Genomic DNA, 15,850 nt, shown 5'->3' with positions numbered 1-15,850 from the left:
CCGAGGGGAAAGTCCGGACCTCTCTTTGGGTAACATTAAATTTTCACCGCACAAATAGACATCTCTCACGGTGCCTATCTTGCCGCCATGGTGACAGTGCATGTGAAGAAGGAATGAAAGATAAGCAGAGCTAAAAAATGAAGCAACAGAGTATTAAAGTCATACTTTGGGTTCTTGGAAGAAGCCGTGCCTAGTCAGCTGTTTATTAGGCTTCTCACACGAGCTCCTATATTTCCTTTTTGCTTCAGTTCTTTTGAGTTGATTTTTGTTCTTGCAGTTAGAGAGGTTCTGAGGTAGGAAAGAACTTGCTGATTTCAAAGATTTGGGAGAAAAGCTGGAATATAATGAGCAAAGGGAGGGGAGTGCTAGAAAAGGCTAAAGACATTGTGGGGGTGAGATCATGTGAGGATTTGTATGCTAGATTAAGGATTAGGGAATTTATCCTAAGTGCAGTGGGAATTTTCTGAAGGATTTTAAAAGGAAAGTGGCAATATCTGATTTATGTTTGTAATCATATATATGGAGAATGGAAGGGGTTGTGGGGAAGAGTGGAGATGAAGAGTATCTACACTTGAGAAAAATAAGGAGGTGAAATTGGCAGGATATGATGATTGATTGGCATGGGTGGTGAGAAAGAAGGATGTGCCAAAAATTACCCTCAGGTTTCTGGCATGAGCCACTGGGTGGTTGGAAGTACCATTTACTGAGATGGAAAATGGAGGGGCAGGAGTTGGAGATCTGTTTTGGATGTGATAAATTTAAAAAGCCTGTGAGTCATTCCCGTAAGAGATTGGTTGCAAGGAACCCAAGAGAAGATAGTATGTAGTGAGTGACCAACTAGGTGGAGTCCTGAGAATTACAATAAGAAGCAAAAAGTGTCTGTTGGATTTAGAAACATGGCAGTTACTAAGGACTTCGGCAAGAGCAGTTTTAATGAGGGGGGCAAAGAAGCCATAGAGATTGGGGTGAAGAATGGGAAGCAAGCAATGAAGACTTCGCATACACAACTTTCCTATACAATTGTGTTAATTGTCTGTGAAAAGAAGAGAAAACTGAGCAGGTACATGGAGTCAAGGGGAAGTTTTTAGGAGGCGTGGTGTTGGTTGTAAGATGGGAGATGCTAGGTTATGCCTGAATGCAGATAGATTTCACCAGAGAGAAATGTGGAAGGTGTAAAGAAAACTAATGTGCTTGTTAAGGTAATGATTAGTGAGAACCCACTATGACAAAAGGATCCAGCAATATGTAACAGGTCAGACACAATAGAAATTTCTCACTCATATAAAGTTCTTAAGACAGAAGCTCTTAATGGCAGGTGAGACTCTCCAACTGATGATTCGGAGACCGAGGCTTCAGCTGTCTTGTGGAGCCCTCCCTCATCTTTAGTATATGGGTTCCATGTTCGCTGTGCCCCTTGTATCGAGCGAGCAGAAGGGAGAAGAACCACTCCTGCTTTTTAAGCTACTTGGTAAAGAAGTGATCCACATCACTTCTGATCACATTAGATGGACAAGAACTCATCGTGTGGCCTCACCTAAAGGCAAGGGGGGGTGGGGAACGTGGCTTCTGGCTGGCCAGCTACTGTCTAGCAACAACTCTATACTACGGAAGGAGCAGCCTGAATTTAGAAGGACGATCATTTCAGCTGCAGGTAGTAACCAATTGAACACATTCTCTGAGAAGGCAGGACAGAGTGGGATCCAGAACACATGTGGATGAATTTGCCTTTGAAAGGAGGAGGGACAAATCCTTCATTGTAAGGGGACGAAGAAGAAAATGAGGGCTTGTATTTTTATCACCGAGCACTTACAGTGAGTGCCAATTAGAGGAACAGAATAAGGATAATAGATGTTGAAACCTGGTTGTGCCCAAATTTGGAGCCCTCACCCTCATCCAGAATTTGGCTAAAGAATAAGCACTGCTGGCCACCTACTTCGGCAAGAATTTTTACCAATCTCATAAAAAATATGAGTAGGCATGGCTGATCCTGAAGAAAGTTAAGATTAATTCCTGTGGGGGCTAGTCCCTTTTTTTTTTTTTTTACCTCTGTCACTATAACCTAAAAGAAAAACTCAAAGAGAATGAAGTTTTGTCTTAAAATGAACACGCTTTAAAACAGAGCCAAAGGCTTTGCCCTCCCTTGAATATAATAGCATAAAAAACAAACTGCAAGGTTGCTCAAAGTCACCTGGGGGGAGGAGGCCAAAAGATGAACAAGAACTTGCTCCCAACCGTGGGGAAGGCTGGGGGGAGCTGCTCAGGAGCTGGGGCAGGTTAGGCACCTTGATCCTACAGCTAGAGGTGAAGTCCGCAGCCACATTCCGAAAGCCCTGCTATACTAAGCTTCACGATCTTGGCTTCCGGACAAGAGAGAGAACTTGTGACTGAAAGGGACACTCCAAAAAGAATTTCAATGAGGCACAACTTGAGGAAAAACAATAAGTTGCCCAGATTGCTTGGATCATGGACAGAGGGCTTGGCATGTGGACTGAATGTCATCAGCTGAGAACACAGCCTTGATTGGTAGCTATGGAGCCTGCTGCCCACGTGGTCCCCTCGGGCTGGTTTCCTGGTGAATACTCTTTGGTGAGTGCCAATCCACTCTCCTCTGTTGGCTGTTTTTTTCCTCCCTCCAAACGATTCCCACAGAATCTTTCCCACCCTAGGCCCTGTGATGTCCTTTACTAAGATGTCATCATAGTTTGGCTTTGTACACAATTTTCCTTCGAGATGCGTGGCAATATTGATGGTATGAATATAAAAGGGCTCAACCCTTTGGAGAATTATTTGGCGGTCCCTTACAATGATAAACCTACGTCCACCCCGTCCCCTAAGTGTTCCATTCCTCAGCATTTACCGAAGGGCAACGAAAACATACACTAACGCAGACTTTCATAAAATGTTCACAGCAGCCTTCCTCATAAAAGCCAAAAGCTGTACATAACCTGACTGTCCACCAACCAGAGAATGGATGAGCAGATTGGGTACCTCCGTACAGCGGGTTACGTCTGGACAATCAAAAGAATTGTACTACTGATAAAAGCAACAACACGGGCGAATCTCAAAAATAGAAAAGCCAAACAGACACACACACACACACACACACACACAATCATACAGTATGTTTCTGGGTTGACAAAAGTGTTCCATATCTTGTTTTGAGCAGTGGTTTTCTGGGTGTATAAAGTTGTTGAAACCCATCCAACTGAATATTTAAGATCGATGTTGTTGATTGAATATAAATTACACTTCAATAACAAATAATCTTCCTTTGTGAAATGCTGCTAACATGTCCTTTGCATGTTCTCAGGTGTCAAGTGCTTGAAAATTGGCTTCCTGTTCCATCTCATCACTAGAATGGCACATGAGGGAAATTCCAGAAGAATTCAAAGGCAAACACCAACAAAGGTACAAGACAAAATGCAGCTAAACCAAGGAAGAAACCGGGTAAGTGCTGGGGCCCTACCAAGTGGCACTGAGGTTAAACTTTGCTGGCTGTTTGACCAACAACGGACACCTCCTCTCGTGTGGCCTGGAAAGAGGTCAGTGCTAATTCAGCTTTATTGGCTTCTGGAGTTTATACAGAGAGAATTTAGCAGGAGTTGACCCCTATAGTCTTTTGTGTCGTCATCCCGGACTACGGGTTCAGCATCTGCTGAGAAGCTGCCTCCCGGTGTAGAAGAGTCCCTTCCCTGAACTCCTTTTGTATTCTTAGCTGCACCGTACAACTCAGCATTCAGTTTAGGCTAATATGGTATTTATTGGGCAGCCAATATAATGAAATGGTTAAAAGCATGATCTTTGTAGTCAGAGACCTGAGTGCAAATTCTGTGACTCATCTGTCTAAATTTGGTCAATGCCCTCAACCTAAGGTTCAGTAACCTTTTGTGCTAGACGGGGGGCGGGGGGGGGGGTTTCCAAGAAGGAAGGATGAAGAGGGATGTACTATACTTGCCAAACTTACCAATCAGTTTCACCCTCTTGGCAGGACTGAGCGGTTGGTAGGGGAGAGCAGGGCTGTTGTGCTAATAGCAAGAAAACAACAGCAATGGGGACAAGGCGTTCTCCTCCTAGCAATTGGTATGCAATGTCATCATTTTCAAAGCTTGTCCATCTATAGTACCTACTGTGAAACAGGTACTCTTATACACACTTAATAAACACAGAAGAGGGGAATGAAGATCTCTGTCTATGCTAACATAAAGCTGACAACAGCAGCTACACCTTCTATGAGTAAACTAAGGGCTTTCAATAATTTTAATTAGTGTCTAATATGGGCAAATACTTTTTCATTTTTATTGAAGAATTAATACATAAAAATGCAACCAGTGTACACTTTTATAAGTTCAAATTAAGAAACTGAACAATCCCAGCACATCCAACGACCGAGCTCTCTCTTGGCCTCGTGCCCCCCTTAGTGAACAGAGCAACCCCTCACCAATAACCATATCTTGACTTCTGCTACAGACTGAATGTTTAGGTCCTTCTCCAAATTCATATGTTGAAAATCTCGTCCCCAGTGCGATGGTATTTGGATGTAGGGCCTTTGGAATTGATTGGAATGAATGCCCTTATAAAGGAGACCCCAGGGAGCTTCCTTGTCCCCTCCACCATGGCAGGACACAGCAAGAAGACCCTGTCTCTGAACCAGGAAGCGGTTTCTCACCGGACACCGAATCCGCCGGCCCCCTAATCTTGGACTCCCCAGCCTCCAGAACCATAAGAAATAAGTGTTTGTTGCTTCGTCCTCCCAGTCATTGGTGCTCTGTTACAGCAGCCGGAACCAACTAAGACAACACCTAACACCAAAATTAGTGGTGCCTGTTTCTGAACTGTATACAAATGGAATCACATGGAATCACACATGAGCACTCTTTGTGTCCGTCGCTTTCGTTTAGTTTGGTGAGATTCATTCGTGTTGTCGTGACTCCTGCATCCTCGCCGCCGTTCAGTCTCCCACTGGGAGGACAGACACTGTGTCTCATGGAGGGGCATTTGGGTAGTTCCCAGTTGGGGACTTTTATGATTCGTGCTGCTGGTAACACGAATGTCTGCTGGTGGAGCTGCTGGGTGCCAGGCTGAGAGTATGTTCAGCTGGTGTAGACCCTGTCAAACAGTTGTTCCAATACTTGTGACAACTGCTCATTTCCATGTTAGCCATTCTGATGGCGCTGGGGCAGGTTTTGTCTTCAGTTTGATCTCAGTACCAATTGTTGGCAGCTTTTTTCTTTCTTTCTTTCCTTCTTTCTTTTCTTTTCTTTTCTTTTCTTTTCTTTTCTTTTCTTTTTCTTTTTTTTTGACTGCGGCTTAAATTTGCTTTCCTTTCACGTAGCGGCTGAGACACTTTCAACCAGTTTCTTCTTTTTACTTAAAATTGCCCATCCTACAGGAGATTCTGATGAGTTCTTTCTTGTCTTTTCCAGCTCATCTTTCCTTTGTTTTCTTTCCCTAATTGTCACTTTCTGTCCCTCTTACATGTCCTCCACGGCCCCCTTGAGGGCCACTCCTCCAGGTGACTCTGCAGCATTCATCAGAGCATCCAGCCCTTGGATCTCAACACCTGGTGTGGATCCTCAGGGCCCCTGGGCTCAAAGTTCTCTCCTCTCGAGTTTAGTCTCGTTCATGCCAATCCTGGGTCTAGTTCTAGTCCCACTTCTTCAGTAGGCCAAGCCCTAAAAACTCTCAGGTATCAAGAATAGTTAACCTTTCTTGAGAGTTTACAGTAGCCAGAAGCTTCACAATATTCCACACCCTACACAAAAATGCTACACTTAACAGGTGAGGACGTGGAGACACAGTTCAGCAAACTGCCCAGTTCAAACCATTAGTAATGGACAGAACCGGGATTCAAACAGCTCATCCAAGCCCACAGCGCGTGCTCTTAGGACTTTGGTGAATGTATGAAGCTACAAAATCTTACAGCCCCAATGGTCTGTTCCACTCACCTGATGGTTATATTTAGATCCCTGTGTCCTGAGCCATCCTTTTATTTCCACACCATGATGTTGAATCTTTAGGATCTCCGATCTGGTTCTGTAGGGTATTTATAGACTGGAAATATTGACTGAAAAGGAGATAAAAGTAAAAACATAAAACTCTCGTGTGAGAAAGAATAGCACAAAGTGAAAAGAAAGATGACAAACCAGAGGAAGAGTAGAATCAATGACAAAGATTTAATATCTTACTACATAAAACCCTTTTATAAATCCATAAGGAAAAAGGCAAGCAGTGTACTAGTTAAATAATCTTTTAAAGGATGACATAAGATAAAGTAAGTAACTCACACTAGTGGAGATGACTGACAAAATGTTTTACTTCACTGGTAATCAAATGAATGAAAAATTAAAATGATTTTTTACTTTTTAAAAAGATTTTTATTTATTTGAGAGCGAGAAAGAGATCGAGAGTGCAAGTGGGGAGGAGAGGGAGAAGCAGGCTCCCCGCTGAGCAGGGAGCCCCATGCAGGACTTGATCCCAGGACCCCAGGATCATGACCTGAGCTGAGGGCAGACGCTTAACCCCCTGAGCCACCCAGGTGCCCTCATTTTTTACTTTTCACAGGTGGCCTGGCCAGAAAGGCATAACCCACATTCAGGTGGTTGGGACTCAACTGGGAGAGTAGGTCCCCATGGTGGGGGCTAAACTGCTTTGGCGTGTGGGGAGACAAAGGGATGCCCACGCCAAGCCCCGTCGTTCCTGCTTTGGGACTCAGTGCCCCCACCACCTCATAGATAAAGTTACTGGGGCCTGCCCCGGCCCCAGTGAGTGTGGGTCCTGCTCTAGGGGTGTCCTGGTGTTCATTTCACCTATACATAAGGATATAGCAGCATGTGTATTAATATAAAAGCATATACCTTATACTTTCTTTATACTTTGCTATATTATTTATGTATTTATTTTGCAAGGACTATGTGTTAGCTTTATCCTTTCTAAAAGCTATTTCTATTTGGGGAAAACAAGAGTATGTATCACCCATTTTGGGAGGCAATATCAGAGTCTCAACCTCATTGGAGTCTAATGGTGGGGATTCAATGGTTCAGGGCCAAAGAGCTACTAGAAATTTCTATGAAACCATTTATCATTCACTCAATTTTTCTTATAAACTCAATTTTCTGACAGTGTGTTTCTGGTGTGAATTAGTCATGTCTGGTCTCTGTCATCAGGACCCAGCAAATCTGGCTTCCCTTCTTCCCCTTTTGGTCCCGAGGATATAGGAGGGCCTACGAATCAGCCGTCTAGGCTTAGCTGTAGGCTTACCTGTCCCATCCAGATCCCAGCCAGACTGCGACACTTCAACCATTTGGATGTCCAGCCTTTAAGATGACCTATTAAAAACCTGCATTACATGCTGATGCAACACCTGGCAAAAATCTCACTGTAACCTCAGACCCCAGCCTCCTCCCCTCTGACTCCTCTCCTGGCTTCTCCACTTTCAGCCATGAGTTTACTAATCTTCACAGGAGACTCTTCATAATAAGTAATATTGTGTATCATCTATTGAGTGTTTACATTGTGCCAGGAACTGACATATGCCTTTTATTTTAATCCTCCCAACAAACTTTTAGTTAAATGTAAGTAGTATTTTACAGATGAAAAAAAAATAAAAACAAGGGACAACAAGAAGAGCACAGCCAGGATTCAAAGTCACATCTGTCTGGCTTTCTTCCAATCTGGAATCTTTCTCCCCTCAGCTTTTCCTTTGCCAGAAGAAACCCCTGACTTTGTTCTCTGCTAAAGACTGGATTGCAACCATCACCGGGTGACTTGCTGTCTCTTCTGATCATGCCTGAGAAAACCGTGAACAGTTTCCTTGCATTGTTCTCTGCTTCGATACTTGTATGCTCAGACCTGCCCACTAGTCATTTCCTGAATGCTTACTCTCAACACCTGTCAATCCAGAGCAGCCCAATGAAGAGATCCCCCCGCCCCCGCCCCCACCGCAGTAATGCCTAGCATCAAATCTGTTTCAAGTTGGAGTGACAAGATACTTTGTGCTTCTCTTGACGGAAAGACTTGGCCCACCCAACCAGGGTGTATTTGTATTTTAAGAGAACAGTGTATCCAAGCAAATCTCTAACATAAGAAAAAAATATTTTTTTTAAAGATTTATTTATTTTTGCGGGGAGAGAGAGGGCAGAGGCAGAGAGAGAAAGAGAGAATCCCAGGTAGATTCACAGAGCCCAATGCAGGGTCCGATCTCAGAATTAGGAGATCATGACCTGAACCGATGACACCAAGAGTCAGACACTCAGGCGCCCCAACACAAGAAAATTTTCTAAAAGGAAGAAATTCAGAACAGGGTAGAAGGTGGCACAGCTAATCCTCGTTTTACAAAAAACGAAGCAGAATCTCAGAAAATCGCTGGCATTGCCAAAAGCAAAGCACAAAATGTGAAAATGAAGCTCTACCGTCTAATCATTGACTCCAAGCCTCCCCCTCTTTCTGCCCCCACCAGCTGCCCATCTTCATCAGCCACTGGCCCGCACTGAAGCTCTCCTTCCTCAGGGCCTCACGCTTGCAGGAGAGCCGCGTCCTCAGTGTCCGGGAGAGGGGCTGGGACAGGGCTCCCCACCACCCCTCCAACACTTTACGCCACGTAGGCTCACAATGAACCCTCTGGATGAGTAAAAGTGTTGTTAAGAACACCTACCTGTCACAACATTTTAGGTGTCATTATTATTTTATGGGCTAAAATGCTCAGCTCTTCATACCAGTCTCTCTCAATTTTCCACCAAGGATATGCTCCCTACAATACTTCTAAATTCTACCAACTATTTCATCCATACATTTATCCAGTAAGTGTCAAGGCATAAAGAATGCTAGGTCCTAGGGAGAGAAAGAGCGCCCTACTCCATAGAACTAGGGGGTTAATTTTATAAAATGATGTGTTCCAAATTCAGTGGACTTTCCTTGGTGTCCAAACTTACTCTCTCTCACCCAAGGCCCAAAGCGAGCCTGCATTCTTGCGACGCTTGAACAATCAACCGTTTACAAGAACAAATCCTGCTATACTGGTGAGCTGGCTTCGCCTGACGCTCCACCCCGCGTGTGCTCACTGGCTTTGTGTTCTGACCCTGGCAGTGCTCACGACAGCTTGTGTGATCCAAGGGCATCAAGCCAAATCACTCCCTGATTCCATCCAACAGCGTTATTTCACTTGCGCACTCCGTGCTTTCTGCTCCGGGGCTCCTGTGTCTCCACGGTGCCCACATGTAGCACCCTGCCTTGGTGGGGAGTGCCACACGCTTGTGCCCACTCACTGCTTCCACTGCGGTCCTGAAAGCCACCTGCCTTAGGGACAGGCGGAGGGGCCAGGTGCATAGTCCCAAAGTGCACCTGATTTCGTGTTTGCCTCCTCGCACCTAGAACAATCTCTATATACGATGGGAGCTCAGCAAGTATGTGCTGAAGGAAGGAATGAAGAAGCCGGATACTGAAGTGACTTGTGTCAGGGACCTAGTTTGAAGAGAAGTAGACAAGAATCCTGGCTCCCTAAGTCCCAGATCAGTGCCCATTCAGCTCTACCATACTCAGCTTATAGTAGCCTCCCACGAGAAAAAAAAAGAGAAATGAATAAGAACAAGGGAAGGAGGAGAGCGTATAGAAGAGAAAGCACAACAAGTAAAATTTGGGGTTGAATGTATCGGTGGCATAACAGCAAGATAAGAGCTGACCGTTTCCGGGTCTAAAGTAGTCTACCCCAAGACAGATCAGTTATATTTATGGATGAATGGTCTGTTGCCCAAATTCTGACCCCTGGAGCAGACCTGGATGAACACTTGACTCCAAGCATATTAAAAGTACCTTAAAATTCATATTTATAAAACGTGGCCATTTACCTGTATCCCACCTCCAGTTATCAAGATTTTTTAAAAATCTCATTTAAATAAATAAATACGACCTTTTCCTACCCATCCCAGCAAGGTCAATGTCTCTTAAGAACTTATTATTGTTTTCGTTGTTGTTACTTTAAATATCTTCAGTGGGGCGCCTGGGTGGCTCAGCCATTAATCATCTGCCTTTGGCTCCGGTCATGATCCCAGGGTCCTGGGATCGAGCCCTGCATCGGGCTCCCTGCTCAGCAGGAAGCCTCCTTCTCCCTCTTACTCCCCTTGCTTGTGTTCCCTCTCTCGCTGTCTCTCTCTGTCAAATAAATAAATAAAATCTTTTAAAAATAAATAAATAAACATCTTCAGTGGATCAAGCATATTAGATATTAATTAGTTGTTTTGATTTAATTAGCATGCATCAAATAATACTCAGGAACCCCAGTGGAAATTTGAGAAACTTTGTTTCAGAATGTGACTTAGATGTGGTTTTCTTTTGTCCACAAGGTATTAACTGTACTGTTGACCAAGACAGAGGCCTGGGGAAGAGAAATGGTGTTATTTAAAAAAAAAAAAAAATGACAATACGGACAGGAGGTCTGTCAGACTTTGACAAAATAGTTTTGGCAATTATCTTTAAATTTTTTACTTAAAGGGAAAAATTTTATACTGAAAACTATAAAGAGATAAATACTTCCTATAATCCCATGTACAGTTAATTTATATTTTATATTTTAGTATATAGTTATTCAGCATTAGCTAAATAGATGTATTTTCTAAGAAATCTTAGATTATCAAAAACCATAAACAGCTAATGCTGAGCAAGGCTGGAGAGGGGTGGCTGGGGTGGAGGAGTGGGAGAGAAAATTTTCATTACAGAAATATGACTATGGGGGCACCTGGGTGGCTCAGTTGTTAAGCGTCTGCCTTCGGCTCAGGGCGTGATCCCAGGGTTCTGGAATCGAGCCCCACATCAGGCTCCTCCACTGGGAGCCTGCTTCTCCCACTCCTCCTGCTTGTATTCCCTCTCTCACTGGCTGTCTCTCTCTGTCAAATAAATAAATAAAATCTTTAAAAATAAATAAATAAATATGACTATGTACCTTTAGGTTTTGTCCTTTATGAGTGTATCTCCTATCAAAAATAAATCACATGTAAACTTAAAACCAAGATTTAAAAATATTTTAATGGGAACAGAAGGTTGTAGACTCACAGTAGAACAGGCTTTTTTTCCTATAGTAATTTCAATAATAAATGTGTCTTTACAGCTGCAACGGTATTTGGTTATTGCAGCTTTAAAAAAAATGGCGGATCAAGAACTACAATAACAAACACAGGCTCTTCCTTCCTTGCTCTTTACCCCACATCGTCAGAACCCTGTGAAGTCCTACCACTTCTGCCGTGTGCTTCTGTTTTCAGCTCCATCCGAAATAGCTAGGGTAAGCAGCAACTTGTTCTCTACTCCGATGATGCTAGTTCTGATCAGTTCTAGTTATTACCAAGAGTGGTTCATATGAATTATGTTCCACAATTAGGAAATTGGGCTGTCTACAGCTCTTGTGATGGACACGAGCTACGGGAGACGTAATTTCCCAAAGTATTTTTCTAAATGGTTTTTTCCAGGTGTGTGTACACATATTTTTGCATAGAAGTTATTTTTTGTTTTGTTCTGTTTTTACCCCCAAAAGAATCACAACAAATACACTACTTAAGACATTTTTTAAACCCCACAATGCATTCGGAAACTCTTTCGTGATACTATAGTTCTATACTATCTTTTTAGTTCATCGCATCCCATTTTGTCTACCCACAATACTAGTTTAATCCCCTAGACATGCGTATTTATTTTCTTTTAAAGAAATTAATACTTCAAGAATTTGCTTCTTTCATTACACAGGGCTGTTCTATCTTTTCAGTACCTTTACAATGTTAGTATATGAACTATTAAAGTGGATGTCATTTCATTATCATTTAAAGATAGACACTCTGGCCAATGAAGGTTGAGATTCCTATAGTCCATCGCAACCCAGGGAGATAATTGCCTTTGCTGAAGCTATGGCAAACCCAGGAGTAACTGAGGTCCACCCAAGGAAGGTAGGAGTTGTGCATGACTCAGCATTCCCAGATCTTTATTTAACCGAGTGCAAGGCATTGTGCTAAGGAAGAGGGAGGGAAACTAAACTGGGTCACTCTAATGGTCCAGGACACTTACAATCCAGCAGGGAAATATACATGCATAAGGCATACCGAAATAAGTATGATACAAGAAAGACTAGTAGGTAAGACCAAAAAAGTAAATAAACAAAAGTGTTCTAAGAAACACAGCAGAACAGATTAAATTAGGCTGGGAAAGGCAGCAATAGAGTTGCTCTCAGAAGAGCAGGTGGGATTGCAACCAAGAGAAGAGAGAGAAGAGGCTCTAAGGAGTTACAAGAGTCTAGGCTGTTGACATCAGCTTGATTCAAGCTGCTCAGAGCTGTAAAGCCTTTCTCCTGTCCTCACTCTGTACTTTTTAGTTCTCTCCTCCTGAGGCTGCTATGTTTCTGGGCACGCCCAGAGGATCTTCAGACTTTACAAACCGGTTGTGCAGAGCCTGGCATTTCAATAAGAAACAAAGTGCTGAGTAACAACATGAAGTCAATCCATTGCTTGCCAAGAGCTGGGAGGCCTGGGTGGTTTCCCAATCTTAAAGAGGCAGAAAAATATTAAAGCCAGACTCCCAGGGAAAAACCTGGATGGATTTACCAAACAAGAAAATGCCTTGTGCTCATCAATTTAGGGTAGCAGTCCCACCTGTGATTACTCTTATTCGTTCCCAGGTCAGATGGATGAATGTAGCTCTCAGTCATTTTGCCTTTCTTCCATGACAGACTAACATATCCCTAAGTGGCTTACTTTTGTGAAGAGATCATTTTCAGTCAGTCCTGGGTCAAAGAGGAAAAGATCTCTTCAAGATCTTGACAGGAAATGACTCTGCTACAAAGAATTCAGAGTAGAAGTGAGCAGTCTGGCACAAAGGATGAGTTTTAGTTGTCCCAGAAACAATAGGGCCCACTGCCAGCTCCAATGGCGAAACCCCAGTGTGATGAAAGGTACCAGTGCTCCAGAGGACATCGCACCTGGATCCATCACACCTGTGTCACAAGTCTTCTACCAGCGCAGCTAGCGTTCAACATCCTGGGGCCTTCTGTCTGATAACTCATGTTTGACCACTTGTTCTAGGAACAGGGTACCAAATATTTGGGAGGCCTCACGGAGTCTATAACTGAAATGACAGAGCAACCCAAGGAGGACTGGGGCCAACTCAGGAATTTGTTTTAATCTTCACTTAAAATTTAAACATTTTTAAAATATGATAATAAAAATCATATCTACTCCTGATGGAATATTTGGAAAAATCAGAAATATATAGCATAGGAGAAAACCACAAGTCCACCACTGACAAATATTGAGTATATTTATTTTCATTCTGTGTTCTCTGCACACACGAATGTATAAAATTAGGATCACATAATATATACATGATTTTATGGTAATTTTTATCTAACATTGTACTATAGTCCTTTCCCATGTTATTAAGTATTGCTATAAACACTGTTTTTAATAGCTATATAATATTATATTCTACAGATATAGATGACAATTTATTTAAACATTCCACTTCTTGGGGCATTTATAGGGTTTCCAGGATATTTTATTTTTATAAATAATACTGTGAAATATAGCTGTACATATAAATATTTTGCTACAATCAAATGTATGTCCTTAGAATTCATGTCAAGAGGTAGAATTACCGAGTCAAAGAGTGGGCCCTGAATTTATTTATTTATTTATTTATTTATTTATTTATTTATTTATGAGAGAGGGAGAGCACACATGGGGGGGGGGAGAGGCAGAAGGAGAGAATCTTCAAGCAGACTGCCCACTGAGTGCGGAGCCCCACTTGGGGCTCTGTCTCACGACCCATGAGATCACGACCTGAGCCGAAACCAAGAGCTGGATGCTCAACCAACTGAGCCACCCAGGTGCCTCCCTAATTTTTCTTTCAGTTGTAAACAGATAAACCATGCTGTGTGAGCAATATATCATGAAGTCTGCACGTCCAGCAGATCTCTCTGAATCACTCCATGGGTGAGTCAGGGATTCCACACTCTTACTCTGTGGTCTTATTTTGTACATTGTACTTGTAGTCCCTTGAGCTTGCTCATGACCTACCCAAGACCCCAGTCTAGCCAGTGTTCTACCATGGCTGATCATCTCTTTCACTTGAAGGATTTTAAAGCTACTCAACTCAGTGATTCCCTCTTCTTCGCTGGCACCTTACATGCAAATGATTTGAAGGAGCGGGTTCTCTGAGCCATGGGATTAAATTCTCTATTTACTGATCTTACTACCCGCCTGTCTCTACACATCCGTATCTGTCTTCTCTTCTTTCAATATCATGTATAGGTTGTCAACACTCAAATTTATATCTCTAGCTCAAATTTCTACCCTGTGCTCTGACTGGCAATCCAATTGCCCATAATCACAGTGCTCTTTGGATGTCTAATAAGCTTCTCAAACTTCGTATGTCTAATACCAAACTGTTGATCTTTCCTGCACCTGTTTCTCCTGTAGTCTCCTGCACATGAGTTAATGACAACACCACCTTTTACTTTCTCATGCCAAAAAACGTTGGAGTTGTTTTTCTCTGTCTCTCACACCTCACATCCAATCCATCAGCAAATATTTGCATCCTTTCTCACTGGATTACTGCAATAATCTCCTTACTGGTCTCACTGCTTTTCAGACTATTTCTCAGGACAATAGTTAGAATGGTCCTATTAAAACATAAGTCAGACCATGTGACCTCCCTGCTCCACCCCAGCAAAGGCTTCTATTTCACTTAGAGTAAAAGACAAAGTCTTTATAACGCCCGGACACAATCTGCCCCCTCCTGCCTCCTCACTCATCTTACTTGATGTCCTACTGGTTTCTCCTTTGTTCTCTCTGCTGCAGCCACACTAACCTTCTTGCTGTTCTCGGAACATGCCAGGCACTTTCCTCCCTCAGGGTCAGTGTACTTCCCATGCCGTCTACCTTCCTCCTGGATTTCTGCACGGCTCACTCCCTACCTCTTCCAGGTCTTCCTACACTATAATGTTTTAATTTCCAACTCCTGCCCCAGCGCTCCATAGCTCTTTTCCTACCTTATTTTTCTCCATCACCAATGGACCTTGTTTACTGGGTTTATTGTCTGTCTTCCCCCAGGAACAGAGAAAACTGTTGTCTGTTTTGTTCATTTCTATATTCTCAGCCCCTCTATTAGTGACTGGCACATAGCTGGGTGCTTCAAAACTACTTGCTGAGTAAAGTGAAGGTAAACCATGAGAAAGCATAGTAAGGATTCTGGGTCAGCCACGTGAGAACGTGAGAGGCACCAACGTGTCTCCACTGGACATTCTGATTCTTATAGAATCTGGGCCAAAAGTACACAAAAGAACCAGAATTACTGCAGGCCAAGTCAATGAGGCAGAGAGTCTTCCAGATAGTCTTAGGTATTTTTGTAAATTTTCTATGTTATGCAAATTTCTAAACTTCTGTAGGCTAAAGCAAACCAGAAGGTTTTAATAAAGATTGTATTAGATTTCCCGGCATTTCTGCTTGGTCACAGAATGTGGCGAGGGTTCCTGAAATGGACCCAGTATCAAAAGCAGGAAGGAATGAAAACAAAGGAACTGAGTGTCTTCCCAATTGCTGGACACTTTACAGTATCTCCTTTAAACCTTCAACAGCTCTGAGAGTGCAAGAGTAGGATCTCCATTATAAATACATTAAAACTGAGGGTCAGAGAGAATAAATTCACCAGAGTCATACAGGCTGAGAATTTCTTCTCACTAGCTCCCTGACTAATTTAGGACTTAGAATCTATAGCTATTATCTTGACTACTTTGATGACTGAGGAGAAATCACTTGGGATTTCTGTCTCTGTGACCTGCAAAACAATGTACATTCCCTTTAGACACATAACTTAGAGTGAACAG

Source organism: Ursus maritimus, unplaced genomic scaffold, assembly GCF_017311325.1.
Source record: "Ursus maritimus isolate PB19 unplaced genomic scaffold, ASM1731132v1 scaffold_8, whole genome shotgun sequence".
Taxonomy (NCBI): domain Eukaryota; kingdom Metazoa; phylum Chordata; class Mammalia; order Carnivora; family Ursidae; genus Ursus; species Ursus maritimus.
The sequence above is the reverse complement of the archived record's forward strand: the minus strand, read 5'-3'. Positions refer to the sequence as shown.